The sequence below is a fragment of the Puma concolor genome, chromosome B4 (genome assembly GCF_028749965.1).
Source record: "Puma concolor isolate L17-30 chromosome B4, mPumCon1.1.hap2, whole genome shotgun sequence".
Lineage (NCBI taxonomy): Eukaryota > Metazoa > Chordata > Mammalia > Carnivora > Felidae > Puma > Puma concolor.
In genome coordinates this window covers 65,687,452-65,710,406 of record NC_141673.1, presented here as the reverse complement: position 1 = coordinate 65,710,406, position 22,955 = coordinate 65,687,452, and the positions used below count along the sequence as shown (strand labels likewise).

The window sequence follows — 22,955 nt, the reverse complement described above, 5'->3', positions numbered from 1 at the left end:
CTAAGTACTTTCACTAACTTGAGGAGCCAAGTCAGTAGAACCATCTGGATTAGGCAGACTTTTGAAAGCCGGAATTAGGTGAAAGACAATAGTAGTTCAAATATCTCTCACTAGGATCAGCTAAACTCGTTCTAAGCACCAGTAAGGAGGCAAGGAAGGACGCCAGATGGTTGGCTCCTAGCACGTACAACTTCAAGCTTAGTAGGTGTAGCCAGGGGTGTACAGTTACCTTATATTAACACCTACCTATATTGGTGACAGGTGTCAGTGATATATACGCGACAGCGATTCGGGGATGACACACTCAGCTGCAAGGACTGCTATATTCTCAACATGCCTCAAAGGGGTGTAAGTGTCTTAGAGTTCAGTAGGCAGCATGTAATGGGGAAAAATCGAAGACAGAGGGAATGGCTTTAAATGAAGAAGGGAAAAAAGCAGTTGAATATCAGAATATTTCCGTAGGAGACTATTTGGAATGTTGATGAACTGCCGCCTTCCTCCACCACACCAAAACTGTATATAGTTAGAAAGGAGTCTTCCCGATGGAAGAGGTGGTCCTATCAGCTCCGGCCCTCAGGCAGCAAAGATTCGGCCCTACATAATTACTCCCAAGACCAGCGCAGTACCTAGACATGAGGAAAAGAGCAAGAGGATCAGCGGTTCCTCTACGCTCTCTCTCTCTCTCGGCGGGGGTGGGGGGAAGGGGTTCAAGCTCCTGGTGCTACCCCTCGCCCCAGAAGTCGCTGGAGAAGGAGACTGTGGAGGGAAGCCGGGGTCTCGCGCACTCTTCGGCCGTGCAAGATGTGGACAGAGAAGGCCCTTACCTGGCTGAAGGCGGTCTTTCCTCTGTGCTGCTACCAGCGGGGCTACGGGTCCCAGGCACTCTGCCTTGCGCACCTGTCGCGACCCAGCTGCAACACCTACAGCTTCTGCGGCCCCGCCCCGGTCCGGCTCCGAGCCCCGCCCCACCCCGCCCACTGCCGCGGGGGCGCGCACGCCCGCCGGTCTCCCGTGCGGCCTCGGGGCGGGCGTGCGCGTCGCCGACTGCGTGCCCTGCCTTCTGGGCCGCTCGCGTGGCTCCTCGGCGCGCTGTGTTGGCGTCTTGGGAGGCGTGGCTGCTTTTCTAGAGGCAAAGTCTGAGTCTCCGCGCCTATCAGTGAGGGGTGCGCCTACCTTTTGTAGCCTTGAGCTTTGCGTTTCTCTGCTTTGGTCTTAACGCTGACCCAGAGTTACCGCAGTTTGACTCCGGAGCGACTGGGAGGTTTGACCTAGGTTCAACTGTAGGCCAGTCCCCAGCCAGGTTCCTGGTGCTTTCAGGGGTAAGTTTTGTGCAGGGAGAGTGATTTAGAGGAGGTGGCGTGGTGTAGTGGAAAGAGCTATAAATTAATCCAGATTCTACCGCTTGACGTTCATCAAGTCGCTTCACCTCACCAAGGCTGTGTAAATATGAAGGGGTTGGATGGGGCGGATCAAGTTCTTCGAACAGCTCGAACAGTTATTATTCCTTCGCTTAGCATTGGAGCTCTGTGAAAGATTGAGTACGTCAAGAGGCCTACCAGTGCGCCATCCTGACCCCGGATTCTTGGCCCAGTTCCGTGAGGCTGCGTGAGTGCCTCTGATAGAGTCCTTCCTTTTCCTGCACTGCAAAGGTTTCAGATCACAAGTTGTCTGAAGTTTTTTGGAACTCACGTAGCTTGATAAGTGCTACAAGGGGCTTGGGTTACTAAATGCCTATACTTACACTTCCTAAAGCAGTTAAGAGAAATACCTAATGAGGAATTTCCAACAGCAGATGATACATGGACCAATCCGTTGTTCCCTTCTTCCTTCAAATACCCAGGCTAGACTGATTGCTGAATAGGGTAGCAAGCATCAAGACTAGCAAAATTGGCCGGCGACATGGGAATGTAAAAGAGTATGCATATCAATATAGGATGGTACTCCAGAAGATGCATTCCCTTGCAGGTTTAGTTCCCTCAATATATGTCACAGACACACACCCAATTAAAAAAAAAAAAAAAAGCCAATAAAGGCCCTTATTCTCCGCTAAGAAGGCTATGAAACCTAACTGGGGTCAGAGTTTTAGACCTACATTTGAATCTCCACACAGCCACTTAACAACTAGGCAAATTACTCTGAACCCCTCCCTTAGTGCCCTTTTGAAAACAGAGCTAGTCCTACGCCACAGTTGACTTGTACTAGTTTGCAAGGCTCATTGCTAAATTTGGGGGGATTTTATGAGCCAGTTGTTAAGCTCAACCACTGTTAAAAATCAAATTATGTAAATTTACAATTAAATACGTTAAAATCAGGTAATAAATACTCAAAACTCGTCACTTTTTTACAACTTACTTTTACCAATAACTCTTCCTCTGAGAGCATTTGTCTGTTGTATCTTACGGATGGGAATGTATGCATCTCTTCCCAGCTCTGTTCAGAAAGGTCGCATTTGTAGTTTGAAATTGGCTTCGATAGGAACATTTGCATTGCAGAAATTGGCAAAAGTTACAAATGAGGGTTTAGTTTATTGTTTTGTTGATTTTCTAGGCCCAAGTGTCTACAACTTTTTCTGTAAACAAAAAGTAAATGTTTTAGGCTTTCTAGTACATATGGTCTTTGTCACAACTACTCAACTCTTACATTAAAAATGGGTGTGGCCAGGGGCACCTGGGTGGCTCAGTCGGATCTCACCAGGATGAGATGGAGCCCTCCAACTGGCTCCATGCTGGGCTTGGAGCCTGCTTAATTAAGATCCTCTCTCTCCCTCTCCCTCCACTTGTGCACGCTTGCTCTCTCCCCTCTCAAAAAAATGGATGTGGCTATGTTCCAGTAAAGCTTCATTTACAAAAACAGTCAGTAGTCTTGTAGAGAAAATGTTGAAAATGCAGAATTAAACTTTACATGTATCACATTCCTGGCCTTGACATTGTGAATAGCACAAAAAATTGAAGTAGTCTTTCAGTATTCAAAAACTATCATCCAATTCAGCAAACAAGTTGCTCATGTCATTGATAAATGAGTGAAATTCCAATACACTTCTTCACTATTTTACTTTTTTTTTATCTTACTGGTTAACTTAAATGAAAATATCAACCAACATCCATGTCTGAACCTCACTTTTTTTAAGTTTATTTGTTTTGAGAGAGGGAGTGGGTGCACATGTTAAGGGGGGGCGGGGAGGGGGAGAGGCAGAGAGAATCCCAAGCAGGCTCTGCACTCTCAGTGAGGAGCCTTGGTGTGGGGCTCAAACCCATGAACCGTGAGACCATGACCGGAGCTGGGACCAAGAGTATGATGCCCAACCAACTGAGCTACCCAGGTGTTCCTGAACTACACTTCTTTGACAATGATGTGTCTTTTTTTTTTTTTCCTGAATAAAATTGTAATTAAGCATTTATTCATAGTCTGATTTTGTGAAATGTTGGAAAAAGAGTGAACCAAACCAATGGATTTTCAAGAAATAGCAAGTCACACAAAGTATAGGTATAGGCCAAAAAGCAAAGTATTTTAGTTTAAAATCCTGCCAAAGACTCCATCAAAAAAAAAAACTGAGACTAATAAATGAATTCAATAAAGTTGTTGGTACAAAATCAATACACAAAAATCTGTTGTTTCTCAACACTGATAATACACTATCAGGGAAATAATACCATGTACAATTTCATCAAAAAGAATAAAAAACCTAGGAATAATTTTAACCAAGGAGGCAAAAGACCTGTATATTGAAAACTATAAGACATTAATGAAAGAAATTCAAGAAGACAGAAATGGAAAGATATTCTTTGTGGATTGGAAGAACCAATATTGTTAAAACGTTCATACTATCCAATGCAATCTATAGTTTCAATGCAATCCCTATTAAAATTTCAATAGCATTTCTTTTTTTAAAAAAATTTTTTAACGTTTATTTATTTTTGAGACAGAGAAAGGCAGAGCATGAACAGGGGAGGGGCAGAGAGAGAGGGAGACACAGAATCTGAAACAGGCTCCGGGCTCTGAGCTGTCAGCACAGAGCCCGATGCAGGGCTCGAACTCCCGGACCGTGAGATCATGACCTGAGCCGAAGTCCGACACTTAACTGACCGAGCCACCCAGGCACCCCTGGCATTTCTTAATATAATACATAATCCTAAAATTTGTATGGAACCACGAGAAACTCCGAGTAGCCAAAGCAATATTGAGAAAGAAGAAAGCTGCAGGTATCATGCAACCTGATTTTAAACTATATTTATAAAGCTACAATAATTAAAACAGCATGGTATAAAAACAGACACATAGAATGGAATAGAGAGTCCAAGAATAAACCCAATAAATGTACAACAAAAGACTCAAGAATACATAATAAGTGAAGGACAGTCTCTTCAATAAATGGTGCTGGGAAAACTGGACAGCCTCGTGTGGAAGAATGAAACTCAACCACTATTTTACACCATACATAAAAATTAATTTAAAATGGATCTGAAACCATAAAACTCCTAGAAGAAAACTTAGGTGGTAAGCTCCCTGACATATATCTTGGCAGTATTTTTTTTATTCTGATACCCAAAGCAAAAGCAACAATAGCAGAAATAAATAAGTGGAACTACATCATACTGAAAAGCTTTTGCAAAACACAGGAAACCATCAACAAAATGAAAATGCATCCTACTGAATAGGAGAAAATATTTGCAAATCATGTATCTGATAAGGGCTAATATCCAAAATATATAAAGAACTGATAAAATAGTAACCAATCCAACTTAAAAATGGGCAGAAGTTCTGGATAAATTTTTTTTTCCAAAAAGACTTACAGATGGCCAACAGATACATGAAAAGATGCTTAATGTCTTTAATCATTGGAAACGCAAATCAAAACCACGATGAGATGTCATTTCACACCTTTAGAATGGCCATTTTAAAAAAAACACAAGAGGTAACAAGTGTTGGTAAGGGTGTGGAGAAAAGGGAACCATTGTGCACTGTTTATGGGAATGTAAACTGGTGTAGCTATTATGGAAAACAGTATGAATGTTTCCCCAAAATATTAAAAATAGAACTACATATGATCCAGTAATTCCACTTTTGTGTCTATACCCAAAGAAGACAAAAACACTGACTCAGAAAGATCCTCATGTTCATTGAAGATGCTTTGAAATAAAAGAAGGCAAATTAGGATGTAAGGATGATTTGATAGTTTAGCATTTAGGAGTGACAGCAGAAAAGCATGTCCATGGGTCCAGGGAATGGAGGGCATATTTAGTAATCCCAAATGGTACTAATAAAACTAGACTTTCCTGAAAGGAAGGAAGAAAGAAAGAAAGAAAGAAAGAAAGAAAGAAAGAAAGAAAGAAAGAAAGAAAGAAAGAAAGAAAAGAAAGGAAGAAAAGAGAAAACTATTTTTCTAAAGACTCTAATAAGATCCAAGATTTGTGAAAAGAATCAACTGGTCAATTTCTAACTTAGTGTATAAACTAAATAATAAAAATATTGATAATATCATAAAAGTTTTTAATAGTTTTTACAGTTTAATAAGACATAATAAGCCTTTTTCTGATAGGAGGGCAATAATATTTTAAAAAATGGAGTAGATACAGGCAATTGTTTACATACCTGGTACAGTGCAATGAGAAAAACAGAAGATAGAACAAAAGAAATTATATGAAAATATTTAGGAATATTATAGAAAAGAATTCCAGGTATGTGCTGTAATTGATTAGGCATCTACATTTTTGAAGAAAAGCACCCAGTGAATTATCTGCAGTACACAATTGAGTCAGTTTTTGTACTGGTAATATTTGTTGCTTTAAAAGAATTTGTGTCAGCCACAAAGGAGTGTATTTCTGATACATTATTGTCTACTTGAAATGATTGTGACTTTGATAATGTTTGAAAGAGAACTTAATTGCATTTTGTTCTAATGGTATTTGTACAATAGTGGGAAGGAAGTCTGAAGTCAAGCTACAAATTTGTTAGAAAATTTTCCTGAAGTCGTCATTTGGCACCAAGTTGTCGATTACAATTCTGTATTTGAAATAAAATAAGTCAATAATTTTAAAATATTCTAGATAAAATTTAGTCTAACACCAATACAATCCAATTAAAATTGAGTTAAAAACTGTAAAGAACTTGACATTATTAAAACTGCTTAAGTGCTGAGGTTGAAATGGGTGGCATGTAGTTTACAAACTGCCACTGCTGTATGTCAGGCATATTCTTCAATATATGTGCATTTTTCTCACTCTTTTTATTCTGCTTTAGCAAAGAGATTGGCTAACATTAATTTGTTGTAAGACCTTGCTTTAACGATTGACATTTTTTTTTTGAGAGAGAGAAAGAGAGCATGAGCAGGGGGAGGGACAAAGGGAGAGGAAGAGAGAGAATCTTAAGCAGACTCCACGCCCAGTGAGGAGCCCCACACAGGGCTTGATCCCATGATCCTGAGATCATAACCTGAGCTGAAATGAAGAGTCAGATGCTTAACCAACTGAGATACCCAGGTGCCCCTAATGATTGACATTCTTGAAGAATTTTCATTATTTTCAATTGCACTGCAGTCAAAATCAACTAATATTCAGAAAGTAAAAACATTAAGTGTACCATAAAAGATTTGGAAAATTTTTAATTGGATTATGAAATATGAATCTCATGTTAGATTTAAGTCAAATGAATTTAAAGACATTCCACTTAATAAATTTGAAGCTCTGTATAGGAATATATTTCTAAAAAGTAATGAATTTGTCTTTTATTAGAAACAAAGCATCTTTTATTTGTTTGTTTAAGTCATCTCCATACCCAATGTGGGGCTGGAGCTCAGCACCCTGAGATCAAGAGTTCCATGTTCTACGTATCGACTAAGCCAGCCAGGTGCCCCAGAAGCAAAGCATCTTAATAACTTTGATTTACAAGAACTATTTCCTTGGATTTATGGAGATTTAACTTTGGCAGTGGGGGGAGGTTGTATCATTCAAATGAAATTTTAAAACTTAAAATAATTCTAATGACTTTCAGGAATTTGTAGATAATAATGTAGAATCACACAATGTTACAATACCTGCAACTATACAAAAAGTGGAAAAAAATCGCACTATTATAGTCAGTAGTACTAAAGCTGAAAAAAGTCTCCTTTTAATTGCATTTGCATGAGATGAGAAATGGGAGTTTAATAGTAGAACATGTATAAAACTTAATTACACAAAACTTACTGGAAAAAGCAGATTATATCATCAAAAGGTGGTTGTACCATTATACTTTGCTTTTCTCCTGTGTTGGGTCCTATATTTCTTTACTCCTGATTTCTCAACACTGGCACTATTGACTCATTTTTGCTTATCTGTTTTTTTGGTGTTTTATTTTGAAAATGTAACATTTGATTAGCATGTGTCTTTGAGAAATAAGTAGGACAGTTGAGAAAGAACTTAGCCTGAAAGAAATGTGCCCATCCTGGCATTCACATTCTTGAGCCTCTGTCACATCTCAGAGGGCAAGGTTTAACCATTTTTGCTAAAATTACTTTGGCCAGTGTGTGACAGCGCTGTGAAAAGAAGTTCTCATCCTTAAAAATCGTAGCAAGAATGGATATTCTTAGAAAGCTATTGATTTAAAATACTCTCCCTTCTCCAATTGTGTCAAAGTCCTTGTAAGACTTTTTTTTTTAAGAGCAGTTTTAGGTTCACAGCAAAATTCAGAGAATGGTACAAAAATTTCTCATATACTCCCTTGTCCCCATATAAGCACAGCTTGTCTTATTGACATTCCCCACTGGAATGGTACATTAAAAAAATTTTTTTTTTAATTTGAGTATACTTGACACATAATGTTACATTACTTTTGAGTATATAGGATGGTACATTTCTTACCAAGGATGAACTTACACTGCATGTCATAATCATCCAAAGTCCATAGTTTACATTTGGATTCACTTTTGGTGTTGTTTATTCTTAGTTTAGACGAATACACAATGGCATATATCCATCACTATAGCATCATTCAGGGTATTTTCACTACCCTGAAAATCCTCTGTGCTCCACCTATACATCCTTCCTTCCACTTCAACCCTGGCAACCACTGATTTTTTAGCTATGTCCATAGTTTTGCCTTTCCTGAGAATATCATATAGTTGGGATCATGCAATATGTAGCCTTTTCAGATCAGCTTCTGTACTCAGTAATATGCATTTAAATTTCCTTCATGTCTTTTCATAGGTTCTAAGTTTTGTAAGAAACTGGCAAACTATTTTCAAAAATGGCTGTACCATTTTTCATTCCCACCAGCAAAGAATGAGAGTTCCTGTTGCTCCATATCCTCATCAGCATTTGGTATTGTCATTGTCCCAGATTTGGGCCATTCTAATAAAGGTGTAGTGGTATCTTATTGTTTTAATTTGCATTTCTCTTCCTGACATATGATGTGGAACATCTTCTCATATGCTTATTTAGCATCTGTATATCTTTGGTGAGATGCCTGTTCAGATCTTTGGGTGTGTGTGTGTGTGTGTGTGTGTGTGTGTGTGTGTGTGTGTGTGTGTTTGTTCCTGGGTGGGCACAAATGGCCCATTTTGTAATTAGGTTTTCTTATTGATGAGTTTTAAGAGTTCTTTTTTTCTTTTAATGTTTATTTAGTGTTTTTTTTTTTTAATTTTTTTTTCAACGTTTATTTATTTTTGGGACAGAGAGAGACAGAGCATGAACAGGGGAGGGGCAGAGAGAGAGGGAGACACAGAATCGGAAACAGGCTCCAGGCTCTGAGCCATCAGCCCAGAGCCCGACGCGGGGCTCGAACTCACGGACCGCGAGATCGTGACCTGGCTGAAGTCGGACGCTTAACCGACTGCGCCACCCAGGCGCCCCAATGTTTATTTAGTTTTGAAAGAGAGAGGGGGACAGAGGATCGGAAGCAGGCTCTGCGCTGACAGCAGAGAGCCCAATGTGGGGCTCAAATTCATGAACTGTGAGATTACATGACCTGAGCTGAAGTGGGACTGAGCTACCCAGGTGCCCAAGAGTTCTTTTTATATTTTAGATAATACTCCTTTATTGGTTGTATCTTTTGCAAATACTTCTCCCAGTCTGTAGTTTGTCTCCTTATTTTCTTGACATTGTCTTTCACATAGTAGAAGTTTTAAGTTTTGTTGAAGTCTAGCTTATCCATATTTCTTTCATGGATTGTGCTTTTGGTGTTCTGTCTAAAACATTGCCATATCCAAGGTCATCAAGGTTTTCTCCTATGCTATCTTCTTGGAGTTTTGTAGTTTTACATTTTACATTTAGATTTATGATCCATTTTCAGGTAATTTTTATGAACTGTACAATGTATGTGTCTAGATTCATTATTTTCATTGTGAATGTCTAGTTGTTCCAGTATAATTGGTTGAAAAAATTATCTTTGCTCCATTGTTAGTGCCTTTTCTTCTTTGTCAAAGTTCAGTTAGCTATATTTATGTGGGTCTATTTCTGGGCTGTCTGTTCAGTTGCATGATCTATCTGTCTTTCATCAATACAACACTGTCTTGATTACTGTAGCTTTATAGTAGGTCTTGAAGTTAGATAGTGTCAATTCTCCAAATTTGTTCATCTTTTTCAATACTGTATTGGCTATTTTTGGTCTTTTGCTTCTCCATATAGACTTTAGAATCAGTTTGTCAATATCCACAAAATAACTTGCCAGGATTTTTATTGGGATTGCATTGAATGTACAGATCAATTTGCAAAGAAGTGACATCTTGACAACAGTGACTCTTCTTACCTGTGAACATGCATTATTTCTCCGTTTTAGTTCTTTGATTTTGATTATCGGAGTTTTATAGTTTTCCTCATACAGATCTTGTAATGCTTTATTCTTTATTGTGGGGGACTATCCATATTCATATGTGTAACTCTAGTTCATGCTTTGAAGTATTCCATTAACACATATGCCATTGCTGATAGATATTTAGATTATTTCTATTTTTCACTCTTATAAACAATATTGAAAAGACATCCGTCTGTTTGTATGCTAGAGTTTTTAGGTACATATCTCCAGTTTACCCTTTAATCTACTGTGTGTGATCTCATTTCTCTACATCCTCACCAAAAGTTGGTTATTATCAGACTTAAATCTTTGTAAGGTTGATGGGTATGGAATGATAATATCATTATTTTAATTAGCATTTGTTTAATTGAAAATGAGAATATCTTTTTTTTGATGTTTATTAGCCATTTGGATTTCTTTGTTTGAATAACTTATTCTAATCCTTTGTTCATTTTCCTCCTCGTTCATTTGCTGTGGTTTTTCTTCTATAGTCCCTCCTGGTACTTGTTCGTTGGTATACATATTTTAAGTTGCATAAATGCAGTTTTATTATCATCTTTCCCTTAACTTCATTCATACTTCTAAGTAAAAGTCATTCATTTTGCTATTCAATTAGTATTTGTCAGGTACCTACTATATGCCAGGTACAGTGCCAAGAACTGTGTATTTACTGGAGAACAAGATAGTGATTCAGAGGGAGAAATAATTAAGTTAGTAGGATGCTTTAGATAAGTACTCTGATAGAGGAAAATACAGGAGGCTACATAGCCTTGCTGATTTTCTTCAGACTTGGAAATCAGAAATCTTCCTAGAGGAATTGATGTCTAAACTGAATAGTAAATAGGAATTAGCAAGGCAGAGGGATGTATGTATGTGGCTGGTTTACTGGAAGCGATAGATAGAGTAGGATCAATAAGGGGAAAGCAATGCATAGTAGAGCTGTGCTTACTTTAAAAATGAGGGAAAATTCAGTATAGTTTAAGCCTTGGGTGCACGAGGTGGTAGTCACTGATGAAGCTGGAAAGGGAAGCAGGGGCCAGATTTTACAAGACATTGGAAGACATATTAAGGAGTTTGAACTGTATTGTAGGACAACTGGGGAGCCATTAAACATTGTGCCTTGAAGTATGGATTACCTACATCAGAATTACCTATGAAGCCCCTGGGTGGCTCAGTCAGTGAAGCATCCAACTTCTGCCCCTCCCCCACTTGCACTCTGTCTCTCTCTGTTTCAAAAATAAATAAACATTAAAAAAAAATTAAAAAAAAAATAAAAGCATTTAGATAAGAACCACAAAGCTGCTCAGCTTAAATATTCATCCCTCTTTTGAGATTTGAAAAAATACAGAGTTTAATTTTTTCATATATAGTTATAAAAATGATTCCTTATGGGCCTACCCAAAAAGGCACATTTACTTAATAGTTTAATACAAAATTAAAATTTAAGGTTCAACTAAACCATAATGTATCTTTGTGGTCACAAACCGTTTCTTACCTTGCTTTTTGGATGTTTTCCCTTGATTTTTCTTTACACTTAAATAATAGTCATGTCTGGAAAATAATGTATAACCTAATAAAACCCCTGTTTTCGGGTGTTTTTGGTTTTGGTTTTGTTTGCTCCATACATTCTCCTAAGGCAATTTCATCCTTTCCTGGGTCCTTTGTTACCATTTTTATGCTGATGATTTTGGCCAATAGCTCAGAGGCAAAGCCAAAGTTGTCTGAGGCCTGAAGTTTACACAATTAGGGGAGACCCTCTCGAGAAAATTAATATAGATCTTCAAATATAGAATTTTCAGGGCCTGTCTCAAGGCCTTGAAAAGGACCTTCACAAGAGAGGCCTAAAGGTTAACTTCATCAGCTTCACAGCAAACCTGCCTCTGCTATAGTTGTATCTTAAACCCAGATATTTCTTTTAGCGACTCTAGAACTATCCCCTAGCTGCCTACTGGATATCTCTATTTTTAAGTCCCCCTTACAATTAATAGGCCCACAGTTGAACTTGGTGTCTCTCCTTCCTACTCTCACCATTACCTCTAGAAAGTTGCTTGTTTTCCTATATTCTCCAGGTTAGAAAATAGCATCAGCATTTATCCAGTTACAGAAGTTACCTCCATATCCAAACAAACCATCAAGTCTTGACAATTCGTCTTCCAAATAATTTGACATTCCCTCTCTCTAGTTCACCTACTTCTCTCCAACTCCAATCCTGTTCTAGTTTAGGCCATCAACCTCTCTTACCCAGATTATTCCAACAGCCACCTATTGAGTTTCCTGGCCTCCAGTTTTACCACCTTCCAAACTATTCGTATTGCAACCAAGGTTCTCTCTCTAGAATATGTATCTGATCATATCATTCCCTAAACTCAAATACTTTACTGTACAAACTTCAATATGCATAAGAAATTACTTGGCAGTATTGTTAAAAGATACAGATTTGGGGACTGTACCCCAGTGATCTGATTCAATAAGTCTGGGGTAGCGTATAGGAATGGTAATTAAAAAAAATTTTTTTTTTAATGTTTATTTATTTTTTGAGAGAGAGAGAAAGAGAGACAGAGTGTGAGCGGGAGAGGGTCAGAGAGAGAGGGAGACACAGAATTGGAAGCAGGCTCCAGGCTCTGAGCTGTCAGCACAGAGCCTGATGTGTGGCTTGAACCCACCACGAACAGTGAGATTAGACCTGACCCGAAGTTAGACACCCAACCAACTGAGCCACCCAGGCGCCCTTAAGAATGGTAATTTTTAACAAGATTTCTAGGTAATTTTTTTTTTTAATGTTTATTTTTGAGAGAGAGAAAGACAGAGTGCAAGCATGGGAGGGGCAGAGAGAGAGAGGGAGACACAGAATTTGAAGCAGGCTCCAGGCTCTGAGGTGTCAGCACAGAGCCCGACGCGGGGCTCGAACCCACTAACCGTGAGATCATGACCTGAGCAGAAGTCGGACGCTTAACCGACTGAGCCACCCAGGCGCCCCTAAATGCTTTTAGAATTAGATGTTAACTATGTATTACATGATATATATAATATGCATATAGTACATATGTTAGATACTTTAGCCTCAAAAATCTAGTTCAAAAAACGGCCTTCTCTTCTTTATCTTAAAAATTGTCAAAGAGGGGCTCCTGGGTGGCTCAGCTGGTTAAGCATCTGACTCTTGGTTTTGGCTCAGATCATGATCCCACTGTTCTTGAGTTTGGACCCTACATGGGGCTCTGTGCTAACAGTGTGGAGCCTGCCTGGCATTATGTCTGTCTGTCTGTCTCTCTCTCTCTCTCTCTGCCCCTCCCCCACTTGCTATCTCTCTCTTTCTCTCTCTCTCAAAAATAAATAAACACCCCATGTTTATAGTAGCACTATCAACAATAGCCAAAGTATGGAAAGAGCCCAAATGTCCATTGATGGATGAATGGATAAAGAAAATGTGGTATATATATATATATATATATATATACACACACACACACACAATGGAGTATTACTCAGTAATCAAAAAGAATGAAATCTTACCATTTGCAACTAAGTGGATGGAAGTGGAGGGTATTGAGGGTATTATGCTAAGTGAAATTAGTCAGTCAGAGAAAGACAAAAATCATATGACTTCACTCATATGAGGACTTTAAGAAAGAAAACAGATGAACATAAGGGAAGGGAAACAAAAATAATATAAAAACAGGGAGGGGGACAAAACAAAAGAGACTCATAAATATAGAGAACAAACACCGTTGCTGGAGGGGTTGTGGGAGGGGGGATGGGCTAAATGGGTAAGGAATCTACATTAAGGAATCTACTGAAATCATTGCTTCACTGTATACTAATTTGAATGTAAATTAAAAAAAATAAAAAAGTAAAAAAAATAAATTAAAAAATACACATTTAAAAAAAACTTCTCTGTTTAAAAAAATTGTCAAAGAAAGGACATTATTGAATCTTTAATAATGTCACATGATCAGAAACATTTTATGTCTAATCTAGATCTCTGATTCTCACAAAGGAAAAGGACCATTTTTAAAAATAACCTTCATTGAGGTATGTTTTGCATGCAATATGATTCATCAGTTTTTAAGTATACATTTCAATGTGTACAGCAGTGTAACCACCATGACAAGTCAGATATGTATTTCTGTCACCCCCAAATGTTCAGTTCTGCCCCTTTGCCATCAATCTCTTCCCCTAATCTTGCACTCCTTCCCCAGGCAAACCACTTGGTCTGCTTTTTGTCATCACAATTTTAACTTTATTAGAACTTCATATGAATGTTTGTAGTCTTCTGTGTCTGGCTCTGACTTCTTTCACTTAGCATAACGCTTTTGAGATTATCCAGGTTGTTTTATGTAGCAGTAGTTCATTCCTTTTTAATGCTAAGTAGTATATTCCATTATGTGGATGTATCATAATTTATGGACTCACCAGTTGATGGACATTTGGGTTGTTTCTAGTTTGGGGCTATTATGAATAAAACTGCTATGGACATTTACATAGCAGTCGTCATATGGACATCTGTTTTTATTTCTCTTGAGTGAATGCTTAGGAGTGTATTGCATTGTAACGTGCATTTAACTTTTTAAAAAACTGCCAGACTTTTACAAAGTGACTGTGCTAGTTTGCATTCCTGAGAGCAATGTATGAGAGTTCTAGTTGTTCCCCATTCTCCACTGGTACTGAGTATTGTTGGTCTTCTAAATTTTAGTCATTCTAGTGGGTGCTGTGATATCTCATTGTGGTTAATTTGCATTTCCCTAATAACTAATGAAGGTTCACATCTTGTATTTATACACACACACACACACACACACACACACACACACACACCCCTACCTGTATTGGTGGGATCTTTTGCCCATTTGTTAATTGGATTATTTGTCTTATTATTGAGTTGTAAAAATTATTTATATTCTGGATAGAAGTTTTTTATTGGATACATGCTTTGCAAGTATTTTCTTCCAGTCTGTGGTGTGTTAGTTTTTCCTAATAGTATTTTTCAAAAAGCGGAAGTTTTAAGTTTTGATGCAGTACTACACTTTATCAATTTTTTTCTTTTATGGCTTGTGCTTTTTGCATTCTAAGAAATCTTTGTATAACCCAAGGTCATGAAGATTTTCACTTATGTCTCATAGTTTTAGAAGTTTTATAGTTTTAGCTCTTACCTATAGGTCTCTGATCCATTTCAAGTTAATTTTTTAGCATTTGGTGTGAGGTAAGGGTCAAGGTTTTTCCATATGGATACCCAGTTGTTTTAGGACCATTCATAGAAAAGGCTATCTGCCTCCCTCCCCCCATTCAATTACTTTTATAATTCATTTGTATTTAAATGAACATATTTGTGTTGGTCTATTTTATTTATTTATTTACTTACTTATTTTTATTTATTTTTTTGAAGTAACCTCTACACCCAACATCGGGCTTGAACTCATGAACCCAAGACCAAGAGTCCCATGCTCTACTGACTGAGCCAGTGAGACATCCCTGTGTTAGTCTATTTTGAAACATTCCGTTAAACTATTTGTCAACGATTGTCACAGACTATGAGTCTGGAGTTCTAACTTGTCCAGCAAGAGAGCAGATGCAGAATTGAATATGAGAGAGGCTAATGTCTGAGAGAAGACAAGAGCCCTGAATGGGGCTCTTGTCTCCATATTTATTGAACTCACAGGTTATTACCCACGTGGTGAACGTGAAGAAAACAAGGTCATACACACGTGAACGTGGAGAAAACAATCAGACAATAACTATTAGAAGCAAAGGGTCTGGGGGCAAGTGGAGTTTCTGATCAAAGTACAATAGTATATTGGCATCAGGTAGAAAGTAATTTCCTGCAGGTGATATAACAAGTTACTCATGATCCCATTATAATATCTTGCTAGCTAACCTCAGGCACTTTTGCCACATGGTGGCAGCTTTCTGCCCTAAGCTTTTTTCTAACCCCTTTATGTAAGTAGAACCTATTTCCCCACAAACGATAATCTTTCAGTAATGAAAATTATTTATTTTACTTTCTTAAAAATATTCTGAAGTTATTCTTGGATTTTATGAAAAAGGGCTAAATCCTATACTGTGAACAATTTGCATTCTTCCCAAACATCTGTTACTCAAACCAGAAATGTGTGTGTGTATTAAAGGTATTTTCCCATAAGTAATTCCTAGGATAGTAAACTATCATTGTAGGGAATGTACATTTTTTTAAAAGTAAACTCTACATCCAACATTGGGGCTTGAACTCATGACCCCAAATTCGAGTTGCATGCTCTACTGATTGACCCAGCCAGGCACCCCCAGAATATAAATTTTTTGTGTAAGATGTAATTAGGTATTCTTTGATTATAGCTTCATTTTCTCAGAATGTAAAAAAGAGAGTAAAATAAACTCTTGTCATTCAGAAATCTTTAAAACAATCAAAACTGTGTTTTATTAATGGGGAATGATAAATATTGAAAATTTCAGAGGATAAAGCAGAATAAATGCTGTTTTTTGGGAATAACAACCACATAAATACCACAAATCAAGGAAGGGGATTTCCTGGCTTCGGCTTCCAAGCAGTTCCAATAAATGAAGGAGGAAGTGATTTTCCTTTTTTAAAAACTTATTGTTGGCAGAATTAGTATACTTCCTTTCAATCTTTTGGAATTTTAAATACATGTATGCTAATATTCCTGAACTTCATAAACATCTGGGATTTTGTCAGAATCTTAGTTTGCAGAATGTTAAATTGTTTCAGTAAATAGTGTGTTGTAGAAACGTTACAGGAGGGAGATGATGCGTTATCAAGTGAGAGGGAAACACCCAGGCATTAACACTTGGCTAAGAGGGATTCCTCCTTCTGCTGGAATAAGCATAAGCTTTGGAATCAGAATTCATTTGCATTTCACCTCTTTTACTTCTTAATATGAGTCAAGGGGCAAGTTTCTTAGTTTCTCTAAATCTCAGCTTCTTCCTTGGCAATAATACTTGGCTGACAGTATTGTCATGAGGATAAATTAAATGAACACCTAGTACTCTCCTTAGCATATAACACATAGTGAGTAAATAATCGATCCCTTTCCCATTTCACCCAGCCCTTTCTCATATAGGCTTAGTTTTCTGGAGGTAAATTGCATACCTCACAGCAGAAGCTGATCTGTTGGTTCTTCCTCATTCTTTTAGTAACAAAATGATAGAAGTTTGTAAAGTCCTGAAAACAGGAGAACATCTGAGCTCAGGGATCAGACTCTAGGATAAGAAACTAGTTCAGCAGGAAGTATGCACTGTCAACCCCTTAAGGATCATATGCTCAAGGTGTCCAATCCTATCTCACATGTTTAATACCTCAAATGTCACTTGATGGTAGAGGACTCTCTAGGGAACTCTGTGAGAACAGTACCCAGCTGTAGTGGAAGGGTGACCTGAGAACACCTTTTAGTCTTTCTCTATCCGTCTTTGTCCTCATGTAATTTAATTATGTCCTCTCTTGCTGGAGCTTTTAAATTCAAGGACACTTTTTATTAGTGCCTGTCACCTTAAATTACCAGATTCTGGCCCTCTTTACCTCCTCCCACCTTTATCCTGTGAAAATGATAGAGGTACTGTCTAATTCAAGTTGCTTCTGCTTCTTCCTCCCTGCTCCCCAACACACCTGCCTTTTCACAATTAATTGTACTCCTAACGGCAGAAAAAACTTTTCAAAATGCCCTAGTTATTTTTGGGGAAGATCTGCACATCACTATTAGCGAAACAACAGATTCTCAGTTAGGTGTGCAACTATCTAATTTGTACTTTTGGGATATTGCAGAAAAATTACCAATTTTTATTTTGAAGATATCTGTCAAAACACAAAATACTCTCAACCAATCAGACTGATCATACTAACTTATTACGTTTGTATCACTATCCCCATTCTAATGAAGAACAGACTTCCCATAAACTGTTTATGTACTGTATTAGGCCCTGAGAATACAAAAGTACAAGATTTGGACCTTAATACTTAAGTCATGAGGAGAGCAAGCTAAGATTAGAACTCAAAGTCTCTGTTTTTTTCACATGTGCAAAATTTTAATTGTAATATGCACTGGATCTATCTCAGGCACAAAAATATATAAAACTCTTTCTCTGACTCTCTATATAAGATATATTCCCGGGGCACCTGGGTGGCTCAGTTGGTTAGGCGACCAACTTCAGCTCAGGTCATGATTTCGCAGTTTGTGAATTCGAGCCCCACATCAGGCTCTGTGCTGACCACTCAGAGCCTGGAGCCTGCTTCAGATTCTGTGTCTCCCTCTCTCTCTATCATCCTCTGCTCACATTCTGTGTCTCTCTTTCAATAATAAATAAATGTTAAAAAAAATTAAAATATATTCCCATGTATATATGTATGTTTAACTTAGACTATGATACCTATCAAATAATATTTCATTGATTGATTTCCAAAAGCTTATTCCTTATTCTCCTTTCATTCATGTTTAAATTGAACCTGCTCAGATGTATATACAAACTTTTTTACACATTCTGTTACAGTATCACTTATATGCAACACCTCAAGAATAAGAAAAACCCTCAGTTGTTAACACTTTTTTTCTGGAGAGAGTCCTAGTTAGAAGAAATAATTAAATATCTTTATTGTTTTAGCTATTGTTACATGGATATTCTGGTATTTGCTGATGATAGCACCATTAAAGAAATTTTGTGATTACATTTCTGTGATTAAAGCACCTGACTTAGGTAGCTTTATTTAGGTGTTCTTTCAGATTTTCAAAGACTAGCTTATTTAAATCTTATATAAACTTTTCTAGAACATAGAAAAAGTAGCAATGCTCCTTAGCTCTTTCCGTAAGACCATGCTAGCCTTGATACCAAAACCAGATAGGGAGACAAAGAAAATTAAAGGCCAATCTAATTATCATAGACACAAATATTGTAAGTAAATTATTAGTAAACTGAATCGAACAGTGTATTAAATAGGTAATACACATAATCTAGTTGAGTTTATTCCAGGAATGCAAGGGTAGTTTAATATTCAAAACAAAACAAACTATCAATGTAAATTATCATAGTAACAGACTAATAGGGAAAAAACTATGATCATCTCAATAGAGGTAGAACAAGCATTTGAATTCAGTACTCATTCATTTTATTTTATTTTTTATTTATTTGTAATTTTTTTCAGTTTATTTTTAATCGAAGTGTAGTTGACATACAGTACTATATTAGTTTCAGGTATACAAACATAGTGATTCAACATTATATGCATTACAAAATTCTTACTACAATAAGTGTAGTTACCATTTGTCATCATTCAAAGTTACTACAATATTATTGACTATATTCCCTATGCTATACTTTAAAAACTCTGTGACTTATATATTTTATAACCACAAGTTTGTACCTCTTAATCCCCTTTACCTATTTCACCCATTCCCCCCTTGCCCCTCCCCTCTGGCAACCACCAGTTCTCCGTATATATATGAGTATTTCTGTTTTGGTTTGTTTTTTATTTTTTTAAATTTTTTTTAACATTTATTTATTTTTGAGACAGAGAGAGAGCATGAACAGGGGAGGATCAGAGAAAGAGGGAGACACAGAATCTGAAACAGGCTCCAGGCTCTGAGCTGTCACCACAGAGCCCGACGCGGGGCTTGAACCCACGGACCACGAGATCATGACCTGAGCTGAGGTCGGACGCTTAACCGACTGAGCCACCCAGGCGCCCCTGGTTTGTTTTTTTAGATTCCACATATAAGTGAAATCATATGGTGTTTGTCTTTCTCTGTCTGACTTATTTCACTTAGCATAACATCCTCTAGATCTGTCCATGTTGTTACAAATGGCAAGATTTCGTTCTTTTTTTATGGTTGAGTAATATTCGTGTGTGTGTGTGTGTGTGTGTGTGTGTGTGTGTGTGTGTGTGTGTGTGTGTGCACATCTTCTTTATCCATTTATCTATCTGTGGACACTTAGATTGCCTATTGTAAATAATGCTGCAGTGATCGTAGGAGTGCATATATCTTTTTGAATTGGTGTTTTCATTTTGTTCAGGTGAATACCCAGAAGTGGAATTGCTGAATCATATGGTAGCTCTATTTTTAGTTTTTTGAGGAACTTCCACACTGTTTTCCATAATGGTTGCTCCCAACTTACATTCCCACCAACAGTGTACAAGGTTTCCCTTTTCTCCATATCCTTGCCAGTATTTGGTATTTTTTGTATTTTGATAGTAGCCATTCTGACGGGTATGAGGTGATATCTCATTGTGGTTTTGATTTGCATTTCCCTGATGACTAATAATGTTGAGCATCTTTTCATGTAGCTGCTGGCCATCTGTATGTCTTCTTTGGAAAAGTGTTTATTCAGGCTCTCTGCCTGTTTTTTAATTGGATTGTCTGGTTTTTCTTGGTGTCGAATTGTATGAGTTCTTTATATATTTTGGATATTAACCCGTTATCAGAAATATCATTTGCAGATATCTTCTCTCATTCACTAGGTTGCTTTTTCATTTAGTCGATAGTTTCCTTTGCTGTGCAAAGGATTTTTATTTTGATGTAGTCCCAATTGTTTACTTTTGCTTTTGTTGCCCTGAGGAGGCAGATCCAAAAAATTTGTAAGACCAATGTCTATGAATTTATTGCCTATGTTTTATTTTAGGAGTTTTATGGTTTCAGGCCTTACATTTAGGTGTTTAATCCATTTTGAGTTTGTTTTTGCATATGGTGTGAGAAAAATGATCAAGTTTCACTCTTTGCATGTAACTGTTAGGTTTTCCAAACACCATTTATTGAAACTGTCTTTTCCCCATTGTATATTCTTGCCTCCTTTGTCATAGATTAATTTAATTAATTGACTATATAAGCATGGGTTTATTTCTGGCCTCTCTGTTCAGTTCCATTGATATATGTGTCTATTTTTGTGCCAATGCCATAATGTTTTGATTACTATAGCTTTGTAGTGTATAGTTTGACATGTTGGAATGTGATTACCTCCAACTTTGTTTTTCTTTCTCAAGATTGCTTTGGTTATTCAGGGTCTTCTGTAGTTTCATGCAAGTTTCACTGTTATTTGTTCTAGTTCTGTGAAAAATGCCATTGGTATTTTCATAGGGATTTCATTGAATCTGTAGATCACTTTGGGTAGTATGGCGATTTTAACAATATTAATTTTTCTAGGGCACTTGGCTGGCTCAGTTAGTTAAGCTGTCTCCTCTTAATTTGAGCTCAGGTCATGATCTCATAGTTCACGGGATCGAGGCCTGGATCTGGCTCTGCGCTGACATTGTGGAGCCTCCTTGGGATTCTCTCTTTTCTTGTCTCTCAGTCCCTCCCTCCCTCTCTCTCAAAATAAATTAAAAAAAATTTAAAAATATATTCATTCTCGGGGCGCCTGGGTGGCGCAGTCGGTTAAGCGTCCGACTTCAGCCAGGTCACGATCTCGCGGTCTGTGAGTTCGAGCCCCGCGTCAGGCTCTGGGCTGATGGCTCAGAGCCTGGAGCCTGTTTCCGATTCTGTGTCACCCTCTCTCTCTGCCCCTCCCCCGTTCATGCTCTGTCTCTCTCTGTCCCAAAAATAAATAAACGTTGAAAAAAAATTTATAAAAAAAAATATATATATATTCATTCTCCAATTCGTGAGCATGGGAGCATGGTATATATTTCCATTTATTTGTGTTGTCTTTAGTTTCTTTCATCAGTGTCTTATTGTTTTCAGAGTATAGGTCTTTCAACTCTTTGGTTAAATTTATAGCTAGGTATTTTGTTCTTTTTGATGCATTTGTAAATGGGATTGTTTTCTTTATTTCTCTTTCTGATATTTTTTATTGGTGTATAGAAATGCAACTGATTTCTGTATACAGTACTTGTATAAGTTACAAGTAACTTGTTCTGCAAGTGTTATACAAGACAAGCAAACATTTCTATAAATTTTAGCTTGATAAATGAATGATGTTTTGCAATATGAGTAGTATGTGATGCTGAATGTCACATGATCACATCTGAACTTCTCTCTCTTACTGTGGGATTTTGGGTGATCATTCCCCATGTGTGGATGCTCGGTCTCAGGCTGTGGTGTTTGGCAGAAGTCAGTGATTTTTCAGAACATTAGAAGGTGCCTAAAACTGGCACTAGAGTATTTTTTGTCACTTCAAAGCACGTATGGACAATTCTTTGCTTTTCCATACAAGAGTAAACTTAGGAATGTTTTGCTTCATTCTAGGTTAGGCAACTTGCAGATATAGACCCTTTCCTTTGCTGCCTTATTGTCAGTTACATTAAATACAGTATATGACAAGAATTTATTAATACTGTACTGTAGTCAACATCCATGCAAGCATATACAATGGTCCCCACGCAGGAAAAGATTGAAAAGAAAGGTGGTAAGAAGAAGGAGATGATTACGGTGGAAATTAAAAAGGAAATCATTGTGGGGCACCTGGGTGACTCAGCCAGTTAAGCATCCAACTCTTGGTTTCAGCTCAGGTCATGATCTCGCATTTCATAAGTTCGAGCCCCACATCAGGATGGATGCTGACAGTGTGGAGCCTGCCTGGGATTCTCTCTCTGCCCCTCCCTTGCTCGCTCACTTGCTCTCTCTGGAAGTGAATAAATAAACTTAATTTTTTTTTAAAAAAAGAAGGAAATTATTGAGAAGTATGAACGAGTTATGCAAGTGGCTGAAATTGCAAGATTTTATAAGTCTACATCTGCACCTCATCTGTAGAGCAGCAGGAGAAAAAGGCAGAGGAGTCCCTCACTTCAAATGAGATTAGGGAGATGTGTAAAATGTGGGAAACAGTGCAAAATTTTGTAGAAAAGCACTACCCAAGGGGCGCCTGGGTGGCTCAGTCACCCATGATCAGTCAGGTCATGATCTCGCAGTTTGTGAGTTCGAGCCCCATGTCAGGCTCTGTGCTGACAGCTCAGAGTCTGTAGCCTGCTTCAGATTCTGTGTCTCCCTCTCTCTGCCCCTCCCCTGCTCGTGCTCTGTCTCTCTCAAAAACAAATGAATATTAAAAAATAAATAAATTAGTTTTCATGCTTGCCCATTTGAAAACAGTATTTATAAAAATCATCTAACATTTCATTAACATATAGCTCTTTTCAAATAAAACAGATTGATCAATGCCATAGGTTTATTAGAACAATGATAAACTGTAGGGGGGAAACACTAGTTTACTGTATGCTCTTTTTACCAATAAAAGCATACAGTTTATTTTGAATAAATTCCTAGTATGCA

The 22,955-nt window shown here is 37.6% G+C and overlaps 1 protein-coding gene across 2 annotated transcripts in view; it reads right to left on the bottom strand.

The window, feature by feature from the left end:
• Positions 1-953, bottom strand: part of LIMA1 (LIM domain and actin binding 1) — an 85,296-nt gene extending 84,343 nt beyond the window's left edge. For both annotated transcript variants that reach the window (XM_086713423.1, XM_086713424.1), the window contains exon 1: positions 825-953. The gene's annotated coding sequence lies outside the window, so the exon portion shown is untranslated. The remainder of the gene's footprint in view (positions 1-824) is intronic.
• Positions 954-22,955: the final 22,002 nt, after the last annotated feature.